General features: G+C 40.3%; 1 protein-coding gene across 1 annotated transcript in view; it reads right to left on the bottom strand.

Moving 5' to 3' along the window:
- The window catches only part of THSD7B (thrombospondin type 1 domain containing 7B), a 297,727-nt gene that overhangs the window by 242,514 nt on the left and 36,888 nt on the right, over positions 1–18,325 (bottom strand). Inside the window, exons 4-5 of the mRNA XM_053948041.1 lie at positions 4,133–4,194; positions 411–504 (exon numbers count right to left, since the gene is read on the bottom strand). The gene's annotated coding sequence lies outside the window, so the exon portion shown is untranslated. The remainder of the gene's footprint in view (positions 1–410; positions 505–4,132; positions 4,195–18,325) is intronic.

The raw sequence follows: 18,325 nt of genomic DNA, 5'->3' as shown, positions 1-18,325 counted from the left end.
TAAATTCATGCAATTACATTTAATCAGATATTGACTAACTACAGTGGGAGATACAATATAATATCTGTTATCTGGTTTAGCTCATTCCTGCATTTCAGATGAACAGCATCTCATGTCCAACCTGACCAAATACAGTAACGTGGGCAAGGGACCACATTTATGCTTTGCTCGTGTCTTCTGGGTTAATTTTATTCAGAATTCACATTTAATTCAGAATGCAACCCACCAAGTCCCAGCACCCAGGCAGTGTAACACAGACCACAAGGGGCCTCATAGGAAGCACACAAGCTCAGAAATCTTGAGCATCATTCAGAAGTCCAATGCAGCAGTGAAGTCCTGGGGTGTGGAGAAGAAGGGCCCTCAGAAATCCTGCAATTCAGCATTTTTTGCCCATCAGGATGGCTGCTCACCTCACACAGAAGAGCTGAGGAGGAGCAACTCGCCCAGTGCCTTCAGCATCGCCGTCACTATCTATGATGGTGGGAAAACAGAGTCACCAACTTTCTGTCAAGGGAAGGAGAAGGAATTAGTGACACTGGCTGCAACACCAGCTCTGTATGTTTCACATCCAAAAACACAAAACCAGGGAAGAAAGTATTCAGATGCTCAGATTTCAGTACTGGAGGGGAGCCACATGCCCAGCCCTGCGCAGACAGCACTCACTGCACTTGCAGGGCAGCTCTCCAGGGCCAGAAAATGCCATGAAAACAACACAACCTGAACAGGCAGGGGCATGAAGTGGCCAAATCCAAGGAAACCTCCGATAACAGCTGATAAAGATGCTGGGGTTTTTAATGAAGCACAAGTAGTGCTCAGGAGCTGCTTTCTCAATGCACTGCCTTCATCTCTGCACTCAAAGGGTCAGCAAACAGCAGCACGTCCCTGGGAGTAGCAGCCTCCTGCCCAAAACAAGGGGTTTCAGTCTTTGGGCAGGACTACAAAGATAACTGGCTGCTCTCCCCACTGAGCAAGAACAGAGATTACATTAAGTCAGAAAAAACAGAAATAAATTAGACACCACGACAATGGCTCTAATCTCCTCCACCCCAGCAGAGCTCAATAGATTCCACTGATTTACACCCCAGCAATGCACGACGAAAATTTGTCTGTGTATCTAGGTTTGTGTAACACAGTTTGGAACCATAGCTGTTCTGTCCTGATACGATAAAAAATTATTGCACAGGCAACATATGCTATCTACAGAAACATGAATAAATTACATTATGAAGGCCACCAACACTTCACATCAAATTTAGTTACATGGTATCTCAGCTCCCAAATGTGTCAGCATGGCTAGCTGTAAACTGGCAAACATAGATGAAAAGGGAGAAAAAAAAACATTTTTAAATATAAATTTTTATTTCATTGAGACTAGTCATTAAATTCATGGAATTGCTTAAATATCATAAATCCATAAAATGGTTTTGGTTGGAAGGGACTTTAAAGCTCATCTCATTCCAAGCCCCAGGCAGGGACACCTTTCACTATCCCAGGTTGCTCCAAGCCCTGTCCAACCTGGCCTTGGACACTTCCAGGGATGGGGCAGCCACAGCTTCTCTGGGCACCCTGTGCCAGGGCCTCACCAACTTCACATTAACATATTATTTCCTAAATATGTTCAAGGTATGTGCTTTAGTCTGAAAAATATCTTGCTCTTCCAAAATTATCTGGATTTAGTCAATATCCTTTATAATCCAGGCCTGGCCAATTAATAGTTTGCACTAATGGATTCTCTTGAAATGAAATAATGAGGTGTTATTTTGATATTTGGAGGATTAGCCACAAGCATCCTTGTCATTTTGTTTGGCTTGTATGGAATCTTGTTTAGAAAAACAAGGATATCATCATTAGCTGTAATGACTGGGAATATACAGGCAGTCTTGAAAAAGACACGTGCAAGTTTTCTAATGATCACAACCATGCATTTGCATTTTCTAATCCACTGCTAATTCTCTTAATGACAGAATTAAAAAAAATAGTTTTGAAAAGCAAACTTATTTTAGAAACCTGCATTTCTGCTGAAAGCATGGCATTCCAGTGACAAAATCTTAGAAATAAGTAAAGATGCATACAGCTATCTTATTTCTGAAGTGATCAAAATTTAATTTAATTTTCAACCTCAATGGAATATCCAACAGCCAAATTCCAGCCTAATCCCTGCTTAGCTAGAGAGGGGAAAAAGCCTCTGGGAAACTTTTCCCATTTTCCAGGCACTGCTGAGCAGTCAAAGACAGGTTTTTCTGAGTGACAGGCACTGTGCTAGTCCAAGACACATCAGAGTCCTCAAAATCATCCAACACTGAAAAACAAAAGACTGATGGTCCAAATTTGACTCTACACTCTCACATAATGCACTGTTCAATAAGGCACCAGGTTTTTTTTCTTTTTCTCCAGGTCTCCATGGGACAGGGGTTTCTCCAGTCCTTCTGCTCCATTTCTATGGTTTAGGCAAGCTCAGCCTGGCTCTGCTCCAACATGGATTTACAACATATTTAATACTGAATTTAGAAAAAGATCAATTTTAACTGATCCAAACCTGAGACATGATTTCAGCTTTGTCATACATCAGTTCAATTCCCCCTGACTTCTCTGGGAGTTGTGACCTTTCCCATCATGGGTAAATCTGACATACTTTTTGGTATGAGATAGGAATGCTGACAAGGACACCTGGGTAGCTCTCTCCATTTAAAACATATGAGGCAATCAGAATAATCCCAAATACTTTGAATAGCAACAACAAAAAAGAAGAGCCATTACAGATGATATGTGTGGCTATAAATCATTTGGCAGGTGTCTAGCACAAAGATAAGCATCCTTAATCATGAATAAATTTTCTTAATACAAATGTAAGCAGTAACTGTGCAACTGTTTGCCTATTACACACAAACCCATTGCATGTGATATCCCAAAATAATCTGGATGTTTATATCATAGTCTTTATCGTCAAATAAAGTCTGCCTGGCTTATTCAGAAAGCTGTTATCCAAAAAGCTAATTCTATTCTGTTCTAAAGCAGCAGAATGCCTGGCTTGTAGCAGCAAAGGCTGATCACCACAGACAAGAACTGCTGACCATCCCTGGGGGAGAGATTTCCAAAAAAACATAAATGCTAGTGTAACAGGCATGCAGCATAACAAAACAGAAGTGTTTGGACAATCACATATGCCAAACTAGGAACAGGCACTCAAATGTAAGTACCTATGTGCCCAGTCTTTTATTTAATGATGAACATAGTTACACTAAACTTCCCTTACACTTCCATATCTAAAACACACCCTACACATTTCTCCCCTTACACATTTGGAGGGAAACAGTCTTCTGGTTAAAGCAGAGGTACCCAAAGTTCACTCCACTTCCAACTCTGTCAGAAACTTCCTGTGTAAAATGTCACCTAAGGTCATGCTCTGACACTAATACTCGATTCTGCAAGTGCTCCCCATGCTTTCAGCAGAGTGACTTTGCATATATGAGAATGGTAGCTTGATTTTCTATACCTCTACTGCCTCACCTCCAAACATTAACTGAGAATATTTGCTCTTCTTCCAGGAGCACTTGAGAAAATCCTGGTTAAAAACATACAGAGCGAATGAATGAGATTTATACATGAGGTTGACAACTGCCTGACAGCACTTTTGTCCTAAGTGGTCACTTCTTGGGAATCCAAACATTAACCTGCACAGTTCTCTGGTAATTTGCTACAATAACTGTAAGGCTAAATAATGCCTGAAAAAGTATTTGGTGTTCACACATCTTCATACAGAAGATCATTCCAAACAATGAGCAGACAGTCTCAACCAGCCTGCTTTGGGTAGGAGAAATCCTGCACAACCTCCAAATCAGCAAAGCTCAACACAAATTTCATGGTCCATCTTCAGATACAAACTTCAACAACCTTCCTCAATAATCCATTGCTAGAAAGCTCAATAAGTCATCAGTATCATCACCACTTATATTTGAAAGTTTAAGTATTTTAGAGATGTCTATAGTCAAAACAGTAAGAATCTATTAATTATTTTCCTATATTCTTCTATTCAATTGCATCCAATTCTTGTTCCAAAGCTATAGAAGATCCGAGAAATTAAAAGCAAGTATATGAAATTACTGTAGTGCCAATTAATTGCTTCTTAACTTACATCTACTTGTTTGGGGTAAAAAACACGAATCCCAAGTTTTCCTCCTTCAGTCTCTGTACAACCTAAAAATGTAACAAAAGCAGGTTTGAATTTAGAAGCTTAATTATAAACTTAGCTAAGTGGATTATAATGAAAGATGTTCCAGCAAGGGAGCTCAGACTGATGCATTATGACTACATTAAAGAAAACACCAGAGAATAGACTTTCCATCAGTAGAACAACTTTAATTACAACAGTGCTGGAGCAGAACTGTTCTGTTAAACAATGCTGCTCTTACTTCTCCTTCACTCTGAGTAGTTCCAATGGACTCCACGGGAACACACTTGACTTTCAAGAACATAAAGTGAATGGGATTTGCAGAACTCTTCCCAGGAACCTGGTTCAGGAGATCAGTTAAACACAGCTGAAGCAAAACTTCATTTGCACACAAACATGGGCGATCTACACTCCCTCAGAAGGGCAGGAGACTTCCAAGGCAAGGATTCAAGAGTTTGTGCAAGGCACCATCCTGTCCATGACACAGCCCCCTACAGCCCCCAGGCCCACTGAGAGCAGAAGAAATTATGCTCAACAACCAAAAGCTCCCCAACATCTCCCTCTACAAACTGCATTCTTTTGGTGTTGTATCTCAGCACTCAAAGCAGGGTAATTTACCTTCACAAATGTTCTTCAGGCCATGATCATACCCTTGCAGCAGGAACAAGTGCAGAGCAATTAAGATCAAAATGCTCAAGACTGTCAATAGGCTTCTCTCATGAACTCAGGCATTGATTTTTTTTTTTTCTGAGCAGCAGAACACAGAAAGTGTCCAACAACTTTTAAGTAACCTTTTCAGGCTGCTCGTGCACTTTTATATATTTAATTAAATAAAAAAGGCTGCAGAAACTCAAATCTAACATCTCATCAACACACCAACAATCACCTTAGAAACTTAGAAAGTCCCATTTTTTGGGGGACAAATAATTTTGGGGGGTTATTTTATCTAGGTTATGTATACAACCCTAATGCATTATAGCTGAATGCCTCAGGCCAGGCTTCTCAGCCAGCATAGCAGAACACAGCATGGAAGCTCAGTGATTTCTTGACATTATAGCACATCCTTTCTGTAACAACAAAACTATATAGCTTTGAGGGACAAAAAAGTTTCTTTTTGTTTATTTTTCAATGGATAGAGAAAAGTTTGAGTCTATTATCAATACACTGCTCTGCTGTAGCTTTTATCATTGGCAATGGATGAACTGAAGATCCTTTGAAACTCAGCTGTATCTAAGAATTGCTGTCACAGTTGCACAGATCTTGGATTACTGTTAAATTGCAATTAAACAAAGGCAAAGGGAGCTGGCACTACTTCCAACCCCATTTCAGTAAATGCTATTGCAAGTTTTTGTTCAAAGAGGATTACTCTCACTTCACTAGCAAAGCATTGCATATAATGCACATTCAGCAGTATAATACCATTTGAAAACTAGTATTTGAAATTATTTTCCTTTAAAAGGCAAACCTGGAAATCAGACTCAGTAGAGAGCCATGTCCCTACTTTAGCAGCAGGACCATTCACATGGAAAACAACAGAAAGGTTCAAAGTCGCCAATTACAAGGCAGCAGAGTTTCAAAAAAAGAACAAACAACCTCCTAACCTCTGCTGCTGGAACAATGGCAGATTTCCTGAGCATTTCCATTGAAGTGCTTTCAGTTCAGAAATTAAATTCCTTTACTGCAGTGATTTTCTTCTGCATTCTGATATTACTTTATATTATTTGACATTAGTACAGCATCACAGGCTGTAGGTCAGAGGCTTTTTTCTCTCCTCACTGGAATATGGCCACCATGTAGAGTTTATCAATCTTAAACACAAGGTCAGAATAATACAATCAAGTACCACCAGGCATATGAGCTCAGCAAAGACTTGAGCTCTGCCTAGCAGGGAAGGACCATCTGCTTCCCTGCCACAGGACTGGTGCAGCTGAAGCTTACATCCAATTTAAATTGGTACATTCTACACTTCCACACATCAACCAGAGCAACTGGGTGCATGCACACACCCAAACCCCTCACCAAAGAAACAACTGCAAATAGGCAGAAAATATTACCAATTTAGCCTGTTAATCAGTTCTGGGGAGAGTATGTGGGGTTCAGTTTTGAACTTCTAACCACTGGTGACTTTGGCTAAAATAGCCAGTCAAACATGCAGAGGCCACCCTCAGTACTTCTTAAATGTATAATTTTCCTTCTGCTGTAACACACACACACTAAGAATAATTTCTTTTCCACAAGATCTACCTCTATTTGTAGGCAGTCATTACTATTTTGCCATTTGCACTACCTAGCTGTAGCCCAGGCCTAAATGAGTTAATAAGAAGAGACACACACACACATCTACAAGATAGATCCCATTTAAAAAAACTCATTTCCAAAGTGCTGAAATAAACGTTTATTTCAATGCATCCTCTGCCATCAGTTTATTTCAGTGCACCAAAGAATAAACTTGTAGGAAAGGAGAAAATAAAGAGCACAATGCATGGCAAACACTGAACACACAGGCTCTACAGAGTTCATCAAGCCCTGACACTGTACCTCTTCATTTCCTATCAAACACCATCCATGAAGTCTTGTGATGAAGTCTCCTATAACCAAGGTTTCATCATTTCTACGGAATAAAATCCTGTGTAAGTCAGGTCCCAAGCCAGAACACGTATTTTAAATAATTGTAGCTGGATTTGTCAAAATAAATTAATCAAAAATGTTTTGTGGTTCCTTAATCCTGATTCATTGATTTTCCTTCTGTTTACTTTGCAACATTGATGTTAAGTGGCCCAGGCAGACACTGTAACAAACGGGTTAAGAAAACTATATTGCTTAAATAAAAAAATAAAGATACAGTGAAGGCTTAAAACACATATTAAAAACCCCAAATATTGGTATAAAGAACTTCTAAAAATTGCTTCCTGAGCACACACACAGAGGCCAATGTACACACACTGACTGCACTCTGGATTCAGCTTTTACTGATTTGCCACACAGACTTCAACTCACCAAGACAAACACAGTGCAGTGGTATAAGGCTTGTACTGAAAAGCAGCATCTGCTTTTTAGCTGGAATTCATTTTCAGAAATGCACGAGTAAATCCTTTTGCCAAACTTCCTCACACTGCCACATCTGGGACGCCAGGGAAGGTCTCCAGACCTCCTCTCCCCTGCCATGGCAGTATCCAGGAATAATCTGCCTCTCCAGAAGATGCACACAGCAGCCAAGTGCCACACCAGCACATCCCACCACCTCCTCCAGAGAGGGAAGAGCACCAGGCACGTGCTCCAGCTCAGCACCTGGCCCTGGGATGTGTGCCCGAAACTCAGGCATTGCCAGGCACTTGGCAAGAGCTGCAGAACCAGGTGTAAAAATGTGGGGTTTCCTATCAAAACCCATTCATAATACCTGCACATTTACTTAAAAGTGCACTTGCTTTCACCCCAGGATCAACTATGCACGACAGCAACAAAAAGTTCCAAATTGTCACACGGGCAGTTAGAAAGAATAACACTACCCTTTAAAGCAGCTGGAGCAACCAGCTGAGTAAAACCATAGATCTAGTCAGGAATTCTGCAATTCTGTTACCTTTCCCATTCCTTTTCCCCTGTTGCTGGCTATAGTCCCTCACTGTATTTTATCACATAGGAAAGTCTTATCTCTTAGGGTGAAAAATATATTTGCCCTGAACACAATGTAATATGATTTGCACAGGGGGCCCTGACACTGTTGCAGTATTGATACAAAAAATAATCATAATGATATGAACTGCTGAAGGACCTCATTGTGGCACTATTTAAGCAAGGTCAATTGCCCGTGCAGGTTGTTCTTACTGGAGTTCACGTTACATCACTGGTCCCATCATCCTGACCTTCCCTGCTGTCATCCCCATCACAGTTCAATTAACACAGGAGTCCTGCAGGGGCTTGATGAGCATCTGCTGCCTCTACCCGGCAGTAATTCAATAAGGGAGCGCCATAGGAAGAGATAATGAGAAGTCAGACCAGTTGTTCTGTCTCCCTCCAGGAGAGCAGATGAGTTTGGTTTATGGGAAAGAGCGTGACCTATGAAAATTATCAGTTAATTCTATATTTCAGAGCTTCAACATGCAACTTAAAGTGTTGTCTGGTTTCTCTGGTGGTGCTGCCCACAAGAATCCAGAACCACTTTTCCTGGTGAGCCCCTGATTAACAACCCTTCCCACACCAAAAGGAATAATCTTTTTGAATTTTCTCTCTGCCAGTTTCACCAAAGGAATGGTTTCTATTCATGCATTCAGCAGTGGTTGGTCTGAACTAAAAAATTAAACACCTGAGCAGAGAAAACGGGCCAAAACTATTGCTGAAGTAATTCAGGCAGAATGAAATTCACACAAACATCAAACCTGGAAGAAACACTTCCACAAAACCAAAAGCGTCAGCCTGGGTCTTCTCTCCCTGCCCCACAGGACACACTGCTCACTGGTGCCCAAATTTTGTTTCTCCTTCCATTTCCTACTGCACCTTTCCAGCAGAGACTTCCCTTAACTTCCACCTATCCTCCAACTCTCTCCTGTTGCTTTAGGAACGTCTATTCCATCAGCAAAAACTCAGAGCCACCTACACGGATACGGCTCTGTGTGGATTTATTTTTGCCTAGTGATTGTAGCGTCCCTATGAGTTTTGCAGCTTTGTTTCAACAATCTTATTCACTGAAATAGGACATTAATTTGATTTCAAATACAATTTTCTATTTTATGTCTCCTTAATATCATTAAGGCACAGATTTACTGAAGATGATAGGCATGAGAGGAGAAAAAAGGAAGATACATTTCCTCCCTGAGTTCTGCAAGGTGATCAGCGAACCACAGTGAATTTACACAGCTGCCCATTCCCACAGCTCCACATTCACAGCTTCATTTCTCTCAAGATCAGCTTCATTTGAGCCACGTCCTTTCCCATCACACAACTATCTGCACTGCCCCAAAGACTGCTTGCTGCTCTGACCACTCTTCTCCATGAGTACATAGGCAGTTCATTCCTCACTCCCAGGACAAGACAGGTTGGCACATCCCTACTTCAGTCAAACCTTCTGCTCAAAGTAGGACCAGACAGCAGTGAACCACACAAGATACTTGACACTGTCCCCAAATTCTTTGTTTTGTTTCTGTTCCCACCAGAGAGCTCAGTCTGCCAAGCTCATGCAAACTGACATGAGAGCTGAGGCTTGGCTGCCCTCACCCAAGTCCCACAGCCAGGACTTTCCCCCATCTCAGTACATTCTCTTTTCTCCATTCCCTTCTGCCATCTCGTCACTCACCGGTTTCATCACCTGCTGCACATCTCCTCCTGAGCACCTTGTCCTTAATCCTCAAATCCTTTCTATCCTTTGCCCTTAATTCTCTCCCATACTAAACTAGCTGATTTCTTCCAAAAGGCAACAGATATAATTTTATTACATCCTTTATTGCCACCTTTTCTCAGCTTGTTTTCTTATCCCTTTTCTCACCCTACAGCATTTTGTTCCTACTCCTAACTAGCCCTTTATTCACTTGCATTTCCCTTCTATTTTCTAATTCCCTGGGAGTCATTTTCATCACTCTCACATATTCTTCTCTATTTTTTTTTCCTTTTTTCCCCCTTGGAAACACTAGACACACTACATTATATCCAAAAGAGGATACTATAACAATTTTACAGTTACAAATAATCAGCATTTAAGAAATCCTGGAATTAAAGCTGCCTTGCAGCAATGTATTAAGATAGTCAGGTTTCATGATTATATCTATTTTTACCATATTACTAAAGTCTATATTAAAATACAATTTAAATCTATCTTTGACTTCTTTTGCTTTTATCTATTCATCACACTTGCTTTCAACCCTCTCTAAAAGCCTTACTCATACTTCTCTTTGAAACAGGCAGAAACTACCTGTAAATCCAATAACTGCAATTACAGAAAATGTTATTTACTTCACTCTTAGCAGTTATGTGCACCATTAAAAAAAAAAAAAGTTTTTTTATTTAAATATATTAGGTTAAATAACTCAAAATTTGATAACCACAGTATGGACTAGCTTCCATCTGGTTAAAGAAAGAATAGACACAGCCTATGCAACAAATGCTAGAGAAGTTAGTCATGTTCACTGGCTACTTTTGATTTAAAGCTGCATCTCAGCCTTAATAGCAAAGTAAAACAGATATATAACATATATAACTACATATAGTCAGTCATACAGGGCACACCTGTAAGCAAGGCATATAAAATACTGTTTCAGGAGAAGGATGGAAAACAACTCAAGTGCCAAGACAGGCCTACAGGGGCATTTTAGGAACACAGCAGTAGGAGGAGCCTGCTGAAATTCCTCAATTCCAATCATCCATACTTGACTTGCACTTTGTCCACTGAAGTTTAGGATGGTTACAGCAGAAAGACGTCCAAAAACACATTTGTCATTCTAGCCAATGTAAACTCATCAGACTTTTGCTGGTTAATATATTTCCCTGTTCATTTTTTACACTTTTCCCCATTAGTTGAATTAATAAGTCAATTAATGCATAAAGCCTTCTGTAAAAGCACAGATGTTTACCAGACTTCAGCATTCTTTTCTACGTGTTCCAGGATTTAAATAAAAATTGAGCCAACCTTCTGGAGAAATCAGTGCTGGCAGAAGCTCTCTTTGTGGGTTCACACCAAGAGAAATTAACAGCTTCTGCAGTGAAAAAGCTGTACTTATACCTGAATAAAAGAGTCTTGCTAACTGCAAGTATTTAGGATTTCTTTTACAAATACTCTCAGTATTAAGACATGCATCTACTCCCAGAGGCTTGTATTCCACATTATTTGAACTATTTTACATTCCTGCAGCATTTTCTTCCTTCAGAAAGATGGGAGTCTGAACTAAATACAGGACTTAATAGCAGCAGTAATCCAATATATCTGATTACATAAACAAATCTAAAATTAAATTAGAAACTTAAATGGCAGAAATAAATATATTGCAAGGCCTGGGTATTTCTTTTAAAATTGGCCTACCAGGTAATATTTGGCAGAGGCGATACAAGAGCTGGGTCATAATTCTATGGATTTTTTTTCTTTATATAGTAAAAACTAGCAGGAACTGGGTTACAACTAGAGTTAAAACTCCACTTACTATGTAATTTTTACTCAGTACCTGAATCCTTTTTTAAAAGATTGCAATTGCTTTGAGTTATACAAAAAGATTGATCTGTAGAAAGTGGAAAATGTCTCCTGTCCTACTTTCAAGAGCGGGATTTTGTCATGCCAGCAAATGTTTCATAGGATCATTTCAACTCTAATATAAAGGGGAAAAAAAAAAAACAAGAATTTTTGTCCTGTGGGAAGAATTGCCTCTGAATTACAGGAAAACACATATTTGCAAATATAAATACACTTAAAATCATGGACTCTGCTTTTCCTCTATTTGTTACTTTTCCTGCTGAACAAATTCAGCGGTGATTTGGATTTGGTGTTAATGAATGCCGAAAGCAACTTGGCTTCCTCTTGCCAAGGACCTCCATAAACTGCAGTTCAGCAAAACAGGACAATCTTCTTATCCTGTGTAAGAGCTCAATTAAATCATCATTTTAACATAATCCTATTTAGTGGCTCTCACATTTTCTGTCCTGATGCTAGTGATGTTAATGGCTTAAAAAAACAAGGGAAGTAAATATACAGAGGTAGAAGGGAAGGACAGAAGACAGGAAAATGCAGCTTCTGTTTCACTGAAGATCATTTGAGTGCAGAAAAAACCCAAAACAACAGCAAACCAGAACCAAAGCACCCCAAACTCAGAAGCATGGAAACAGCTTGCACAGAATGTAAAATCCAACAGTCTTCCTGGATCCCAACCCAATCTTTCAAACACAATACAATTGTGAGTTGAGAAAAACTGCTCCAACCAAAGACTTCCAAGCAATTTTCCAAAGTTTGCCTGCTTGAATCTGCAATACTTATTTAGAGGTCAACACCTTGCTAAGGAAATCAATTATTATTATAACAAACATTCAAAAAGCCACACAAGAGGGCTCTAGAACATCCCTGAAATGCACACAGCTCTTTATGCAGAAGCAACTAATCTCCCAGAGTACTATGTAAATTGGCTAAGCTTAAAAGTTGCATTTAAAATTATCCTCAATATCCATTACAAAAGAGAGGTACCTACACACTGATAAATTAGCAATTGTAATAAGGGACTGTAAGGCTAAGGGTAAATTGATTGTTGTTCCTAATTTTCCCTTTATTTTAATCCAAAACTCTCCAAACTGCAAGAAATAAAAGTACGGGTGAGAGGGTGAGCAAAAAGCTTTTGACTGCATATAAAACATCTAAAAATAGTGCTTCAGTATATTTCCATGTGCTGGAAACAGCAGTGAATATCATCTATATAAATCTATTCCTAGCAGAGGTTTTCAGCAGCATCCAAGACTTGAGAATCAATTGTAAATTTGTATTTTAGATTAATCAATAAGAAAAAGCACAAGACACCCTTTAAACAATATGCAGCATTTAGCAGGCAAATAGAGCTATGTACCACCTCATACAAAATAGATAGAGACATTATTACAAGCCATATATTTTTAATCTTAAGGAATTTATCTGGGAGGAACTTTAAAAAGTGCTTTTAGGAAATCACTTGAGGAGGTTTGTTAGCCATGTACGCCCCTGCCAAGGCTGTGGGTGCAGGATGCACACAGGGATCTGGCTGCTGCCAGTGGCTCCGTGGGCAAGGCTGGAACCCACACACACACAAAAGGGAGGGTTTCCCACAGATCCCTGTGATGTACCAACACCTCCAGCAGCTGAAGAGCTGCACTGGAATATCAATGTGTGCCCTCCCTTCAGATGAACGAGCTGTCAGCACACGGGAGAAAAAAGGCAGGTTCATAACGACATAGAAGGTAGAGAAGCTGCAGATTCCTTTGCCAAGCCCACCCTGAGAGAAGGTCACCTCAGCAAAGCCATGAGGACTCTCCAGGCTCAGATCAATGCTGCCAGGCTCACTGAAGCAGTTGTCACTCTCAACACTCAATAGTCCACAAATCCCACAGGAAAAAATGACAGATGTCACATCTCCCAAGAGTGAAATGATGATAGCATATACTCAGGAACTGATGGCCAGCTCAGAGATGTTTCTCTTCTTTGCTGGCAAGATTGATGTCTGGTGTATCTACAGAGGAGCAGTACTTAATCCACGAGGGAACATTATAGGGACACTGATAGCCTATCCTGCACCAACAAGGGAAAGAAAAAAGGAGTTTTTCTCCTCTATTTCTGGATGAGGCCAATTGCTATCAGATATTTGACTGATGACCCCGGGAAATGATTCCATCTCTAACAAAACTTGTACTAGATCAGAACCAGGTTGAGCAAAACCACCTCATTCTATTGCCAGTTTGTCAGATTGCTGAAGTAGTACACCAGGGTCAGGGAGCCACCAAGACCCCAGAAGAGGACAGCAGCATTGCTCCAGGCAAGGGAAGGTCTTTGCATCAGAGGCAGCAGACTCTGACCCTCTGTAAAGTGCATCACTTTGAGATGAAACCTCTCAAGGCCTCTCAGGGATGGAAGTGCCAGTAAATAGTCATGTACCAGCTCCAGTGAATCTACTAAACATTTACCTGTATAGTTTTGTTATCTCTAGGCAGCCTAACACAATCTTGCCATGCCCTGCACACTCCACCAGCAAACACTGAACCTTAACACAATCGGTGATTTGAGACTGTGATTTGAATGTTTCAATTTTTGTGGTATTTCAGTGCACACTTTAGGCACCAAACTGATATACAGACACTGGAACACAAGGAAAACACTGCTCATTTCCTCCCTTCACACATTTGCTGTATTAAATGTCATTGTTTATAAATGCAAAACAACTTGTAGAGAGAAATAAGTCTGAAGTCGACTTTCCCTTTTGTCCCACATAGCATTTCTCATCAGAGAAGAGACAGGAGTTGCTCTCAGATCTAAAAATAAACATAATATTCTATAAAAACAGGTTAATTAGGAATGAAGTTACAGCAGTATTCTTTCTGCTCTTGTACATATACACTTCTCTAAGTACCCTCATGCAAGTCTATATCTCTAGCTCTTCAAACACACCCACCAGCATCTGCTCAACATCCATGCTTGTTTCTATTCTAATAAAGAAGTTTCTGTAAATTCAAAATCCATTCAAAGATTGTTTGCTATTGTTTAATTAGCTTCTGAACAGAAGTTAATTAGAAATAGAGAGTTTGTTTTCCCCCAAAATTTGTAATTTTATTTCTGTAATAAACACTGACACTGTTTAAGGAGATCACTGTGCACATCCAGTCTCACTTCCTGCATTAAAAAGACCAAAGACCCACCCTGAAAATACATGCATCCATGCCAAAACTTCTACTGAAGCTATGACATGTACTTTAAATATGGATATCACTTTGCTTTGAAAGCATTAAGAGTAGGGAAATAAGAAATTGTGTATTTATGTAAATTCTTCTTGCAGTTAAGCATCATTTATAGCTATAAATTTAAAATTCAAAGTACCAAATTAACAAACAAACAGGTATGTAAGCAGTGAGCCCTGTTTCTTCTGTACCTTTCCATTCCAATACAGCAGTATGAGGCTGACAGACAGGAAAAAATGACTGGGGAAAAAAAAAAAGTCATTCTAACCTTTTTAGGACTACCCTCAAATGTGACCAGTGATTTCAGGTGCCCCTTACAAGGCACAGCAAATGGGCTGGGATTGCAGAAAGCAGGTGATGAGAAGCTCCAGAAGCCAGACTCTTTTACAGGCATCTTAGAGAAATGAAAAAGAAATGCATCCAAAATTATTCACATTACATACACTACTGCAAGCTCTCTTCGATTGCCTTAGGGGGGTTAAAACAGCAGCCTGTGAAAAATAAGTGTCCATCAGGCTCCTTGTGATTTCCAGACATGCTCAAAAAAAAGGTTATGCTTATACATAATCCTGACATGCCAAGTGTTATTTGGGGATTTAAAAAGACATTGTAACGATCCTAATAAAAGCTATTATATATTGCTATAGGATATGAAAAATAATAAGGTAGATTAAAAATGTTTTTTAAAACCCAGCTTGTGCAAACACCTAAGCTTTTGTAAAGAAATTACTCCCTTCTGAAAGGATCCAGTTCAAAAATTCTGCACTAGAGGAAAGAGAGGCTGAAAAGAAAGGAGAAAAAAACCTACAAAAATTATGTCTAGACAGATCTGGTGCATACACTTCTTAATTAGTGTAATATATATGAATTTTTCATGATGAAAAATTCGACTTCTTCTAAAAAAGAAAATCAGTATGAATTAAAAGCTCTGTCTAAATCTTTCTTTAAAAGACTACAAGGAGCACTAGATAAATCCTATATTAAATGAATTTATGCCATTTGATATGAAGTATTATAATACTAGACCTGAGTCTGCCATCACTGAACTCAAATGAAATTTTTTAGCAACTTAATCCACTTCAGAAACAAGTTCCTTGGTTAAAACTTGTTTCCCTTTATTTCCAGAAGGAAAACTGCCTTTCTGGATAAAGCCTTGGAGCATGTAATGTATGCAGATGTGCAGTCATATACATAAAATACACTCATTAATGTACTTACTGAATGTGCTTATTAATAACCCCATTTCCCACAGCCTCTTAGAAATATCACAGCAAGAAAACACATATGTATTGCAGCAAAGTGCAAAGATGGAAGAAAAAAATCCACAAGAAATCAAGTTCACATGTGTTTAGCATGACTCCTCAGTGCCCCAGTGCCTCAAACAGAAAAATGGCCTCTTGCATGTCAAGTTGGGTTTCTGATGTAAAACAAAGTATTAAGAAAATTTTCAAAATGAAATCTGAACAGTAGCTACCCATCCTCCTTGCTAAAAGTTATGCTCTCATTTTAGAAGCAATGAACTCAAGTCCAATCCCATCAGAGAGAAAAATGTAAATCTTTATTTCCTTGATGGTTTTACCCAAATAAGAAGGTGTCTCATGGATGTACTGAAGCCTGCATTTGTATGGATGCTCCCTAGACACTTCCCTCCAGTTTCCAACACACCCTCAGCTGGTTCATCAGTTCACCAAACTCCTCCTCACACCCCCACTCTCCACACAGGTAGCAGCAGTAGATGGGATGCCCAGCACCCGTGGAATGCTCACCACACACAGGATGCTGCAGCCTTCCCACTCGTGGGAGCACTGAGTTTGTGTCTGCTCCAGGCAGACACCAGCCCTCATTCCACACACAGAAATGTAATTGCCTTTGGCACACCTACCACCATGAAATTTGGTTCAGACCATGCAGCAGAACACAGGCACGCACAGTCCAGGCTAAAAATAAAATTTAATAATACATTACACACAAACTCATAATCAATTAGCATATATAATTTGGCAACACATTCTGTATTATTTGATACAAAATTGATTGTCTGCAACTGGCATGGTACAAGACCTACAATTAAAATTAATCACTCCTACTACAACAGGAAAAATATTTCCTCCATATTCCCCCTACAGTGCACCACTACTTTGTTTCTTTTCCTTAAGGACCCAATCTGTAAATTGTGCTATTATATCACAATCTCCTTTATCTCAGAAGAGGAAGTTTTGTCTCTTTCATGGTGGCAACATAAAATATGCAGACACCACCTTGAATGCATCCTAAGGGATGCTCAGAAATCCAACAGAAAATTAAAAGCACCTCAACACACCTTAATGCTTTAGAAGAGCACAGTGTGGGGAGAGGGAGGAAAAACATCACCTGATGTTTTATATTAAAATACCCAGTACAAAACTGCAGGACAGGACTATGGCAATGAACCCTGAATGAGCATCCAGGCCAAGGTCCAGAGCCCCACAGAGCCATGGGGGCACAGATGGTTTGAAGTCACATCCACTTCTGGATCTGCTGGTGCAGGTGAAGCTCAACAGAGAAAAACCAGACCTGGTACTGCTGGGGGTCTGAGGGAGGCAGCAGCAAGAGCCCTGTCCTTGCACACCTGCAGTTATGGGGTGGATGGATGGTGGAGCTCCCCAGGCTGTCACCTGGAGCCTCCTTGCTGAAGGGACTGCACAGACCCTGCTGCCACCCCAGGGCAGGAGCTCCATGTGTGAGCCAAGCCCAGACTTTGTCTCTGCCAGCCCCAGCTGGTGCTCCCGGGGTGCCCAAGCACAACCTCTCTGCAGCAGCTCTCCCACACCAAACTGCTTTCCCTTGCTCCTCACAGCAGTTAAGCAGCACACAGAAAATTGAATCATAAGGAGTAGACAAATAATACATCACACACCGCAGCGCTAGGAAATCTTCCTGTCTTTTGAAAGAAACTTACTGCTGAAGCCTTAATTTAAGGGAATTGAAAGCCTCATAACAATTTATGTTGGATTAAGGTTTCTGCCCAGTTAAATGCCAATACTGACAGTCCTAGATGAGTTCCCATCTTATGACCAACTATCAGCCACATGCTTACAGACACACTGTATTTATCTGCCTTCCCTCACTGCACATTATGTTCCTCAGGGGATGCAAAATCTCACAATCCAACTACACCAGCTGAGAACTATGCTCAATCTTCCAAGCACCTCCAGTAGCTGACCAGCACCTTCACTCCTCTCGAAGTTTATCACCACTCTAGTTTCTTCAACTTGTGGGTGACATGCATAAGAAAAATTAGCATCTCTCTGAAGTCATTCTTGAGATGGCCAGCTAAGCCACTGGCCATCTTCCCACCAGCCAGTCCAACCAATTGCTGGAAAGTGACTGGCTCACATTAGCAGGAGCAGGCATCCTTCAGTCTCATCCATTCTCCCAAGTTCATAGAAAAGTTCTTCCGACTTTTGAGAGTCCATAACCTTGGTGTGACACACCATTCTCTGTGAAGGAGGAGTCCCCCTGCTCCCTGAACAATGAGCCATCCTTTGCAGCAGGATCTGCCCATCACCACTCCATCAGCAGCATCAGCCAGGGAACAAAATGTCAGGCTGACACCAGTAAAGGTTTCGTGCTTAATGGTCACATTTGAAACGTCTGACAAAGGAAAAATATCAACGTGTACCTGAAATTTTAGTCCATCTTTAGCTGCAGATTCCTTTCACAGCATCTTCGAGCTACCAGCAGCAAAGATAAATTCAGCAGCACTTCTGCCCTGCAGAGTTCCATTACCAAACCAATCCC

The sequence above is a fragment of the Vidua chalybeata genome, chromosome 7 (assembly GCF_026979565.1).
Source record: "Vidua chalybeata isolate OUT-0048 chromosome 7, bVidCha1 merged haplotype, whole genome shotgun sequence".
NCBI lineage: Eukaryota > Metazoa > Chordata > Aves > Passeriformes > Viduidae > Vidua > Vidua chalybeata.
This window is presented reverse-complemented; position numbering and strand designations above follow the sequence as displayed.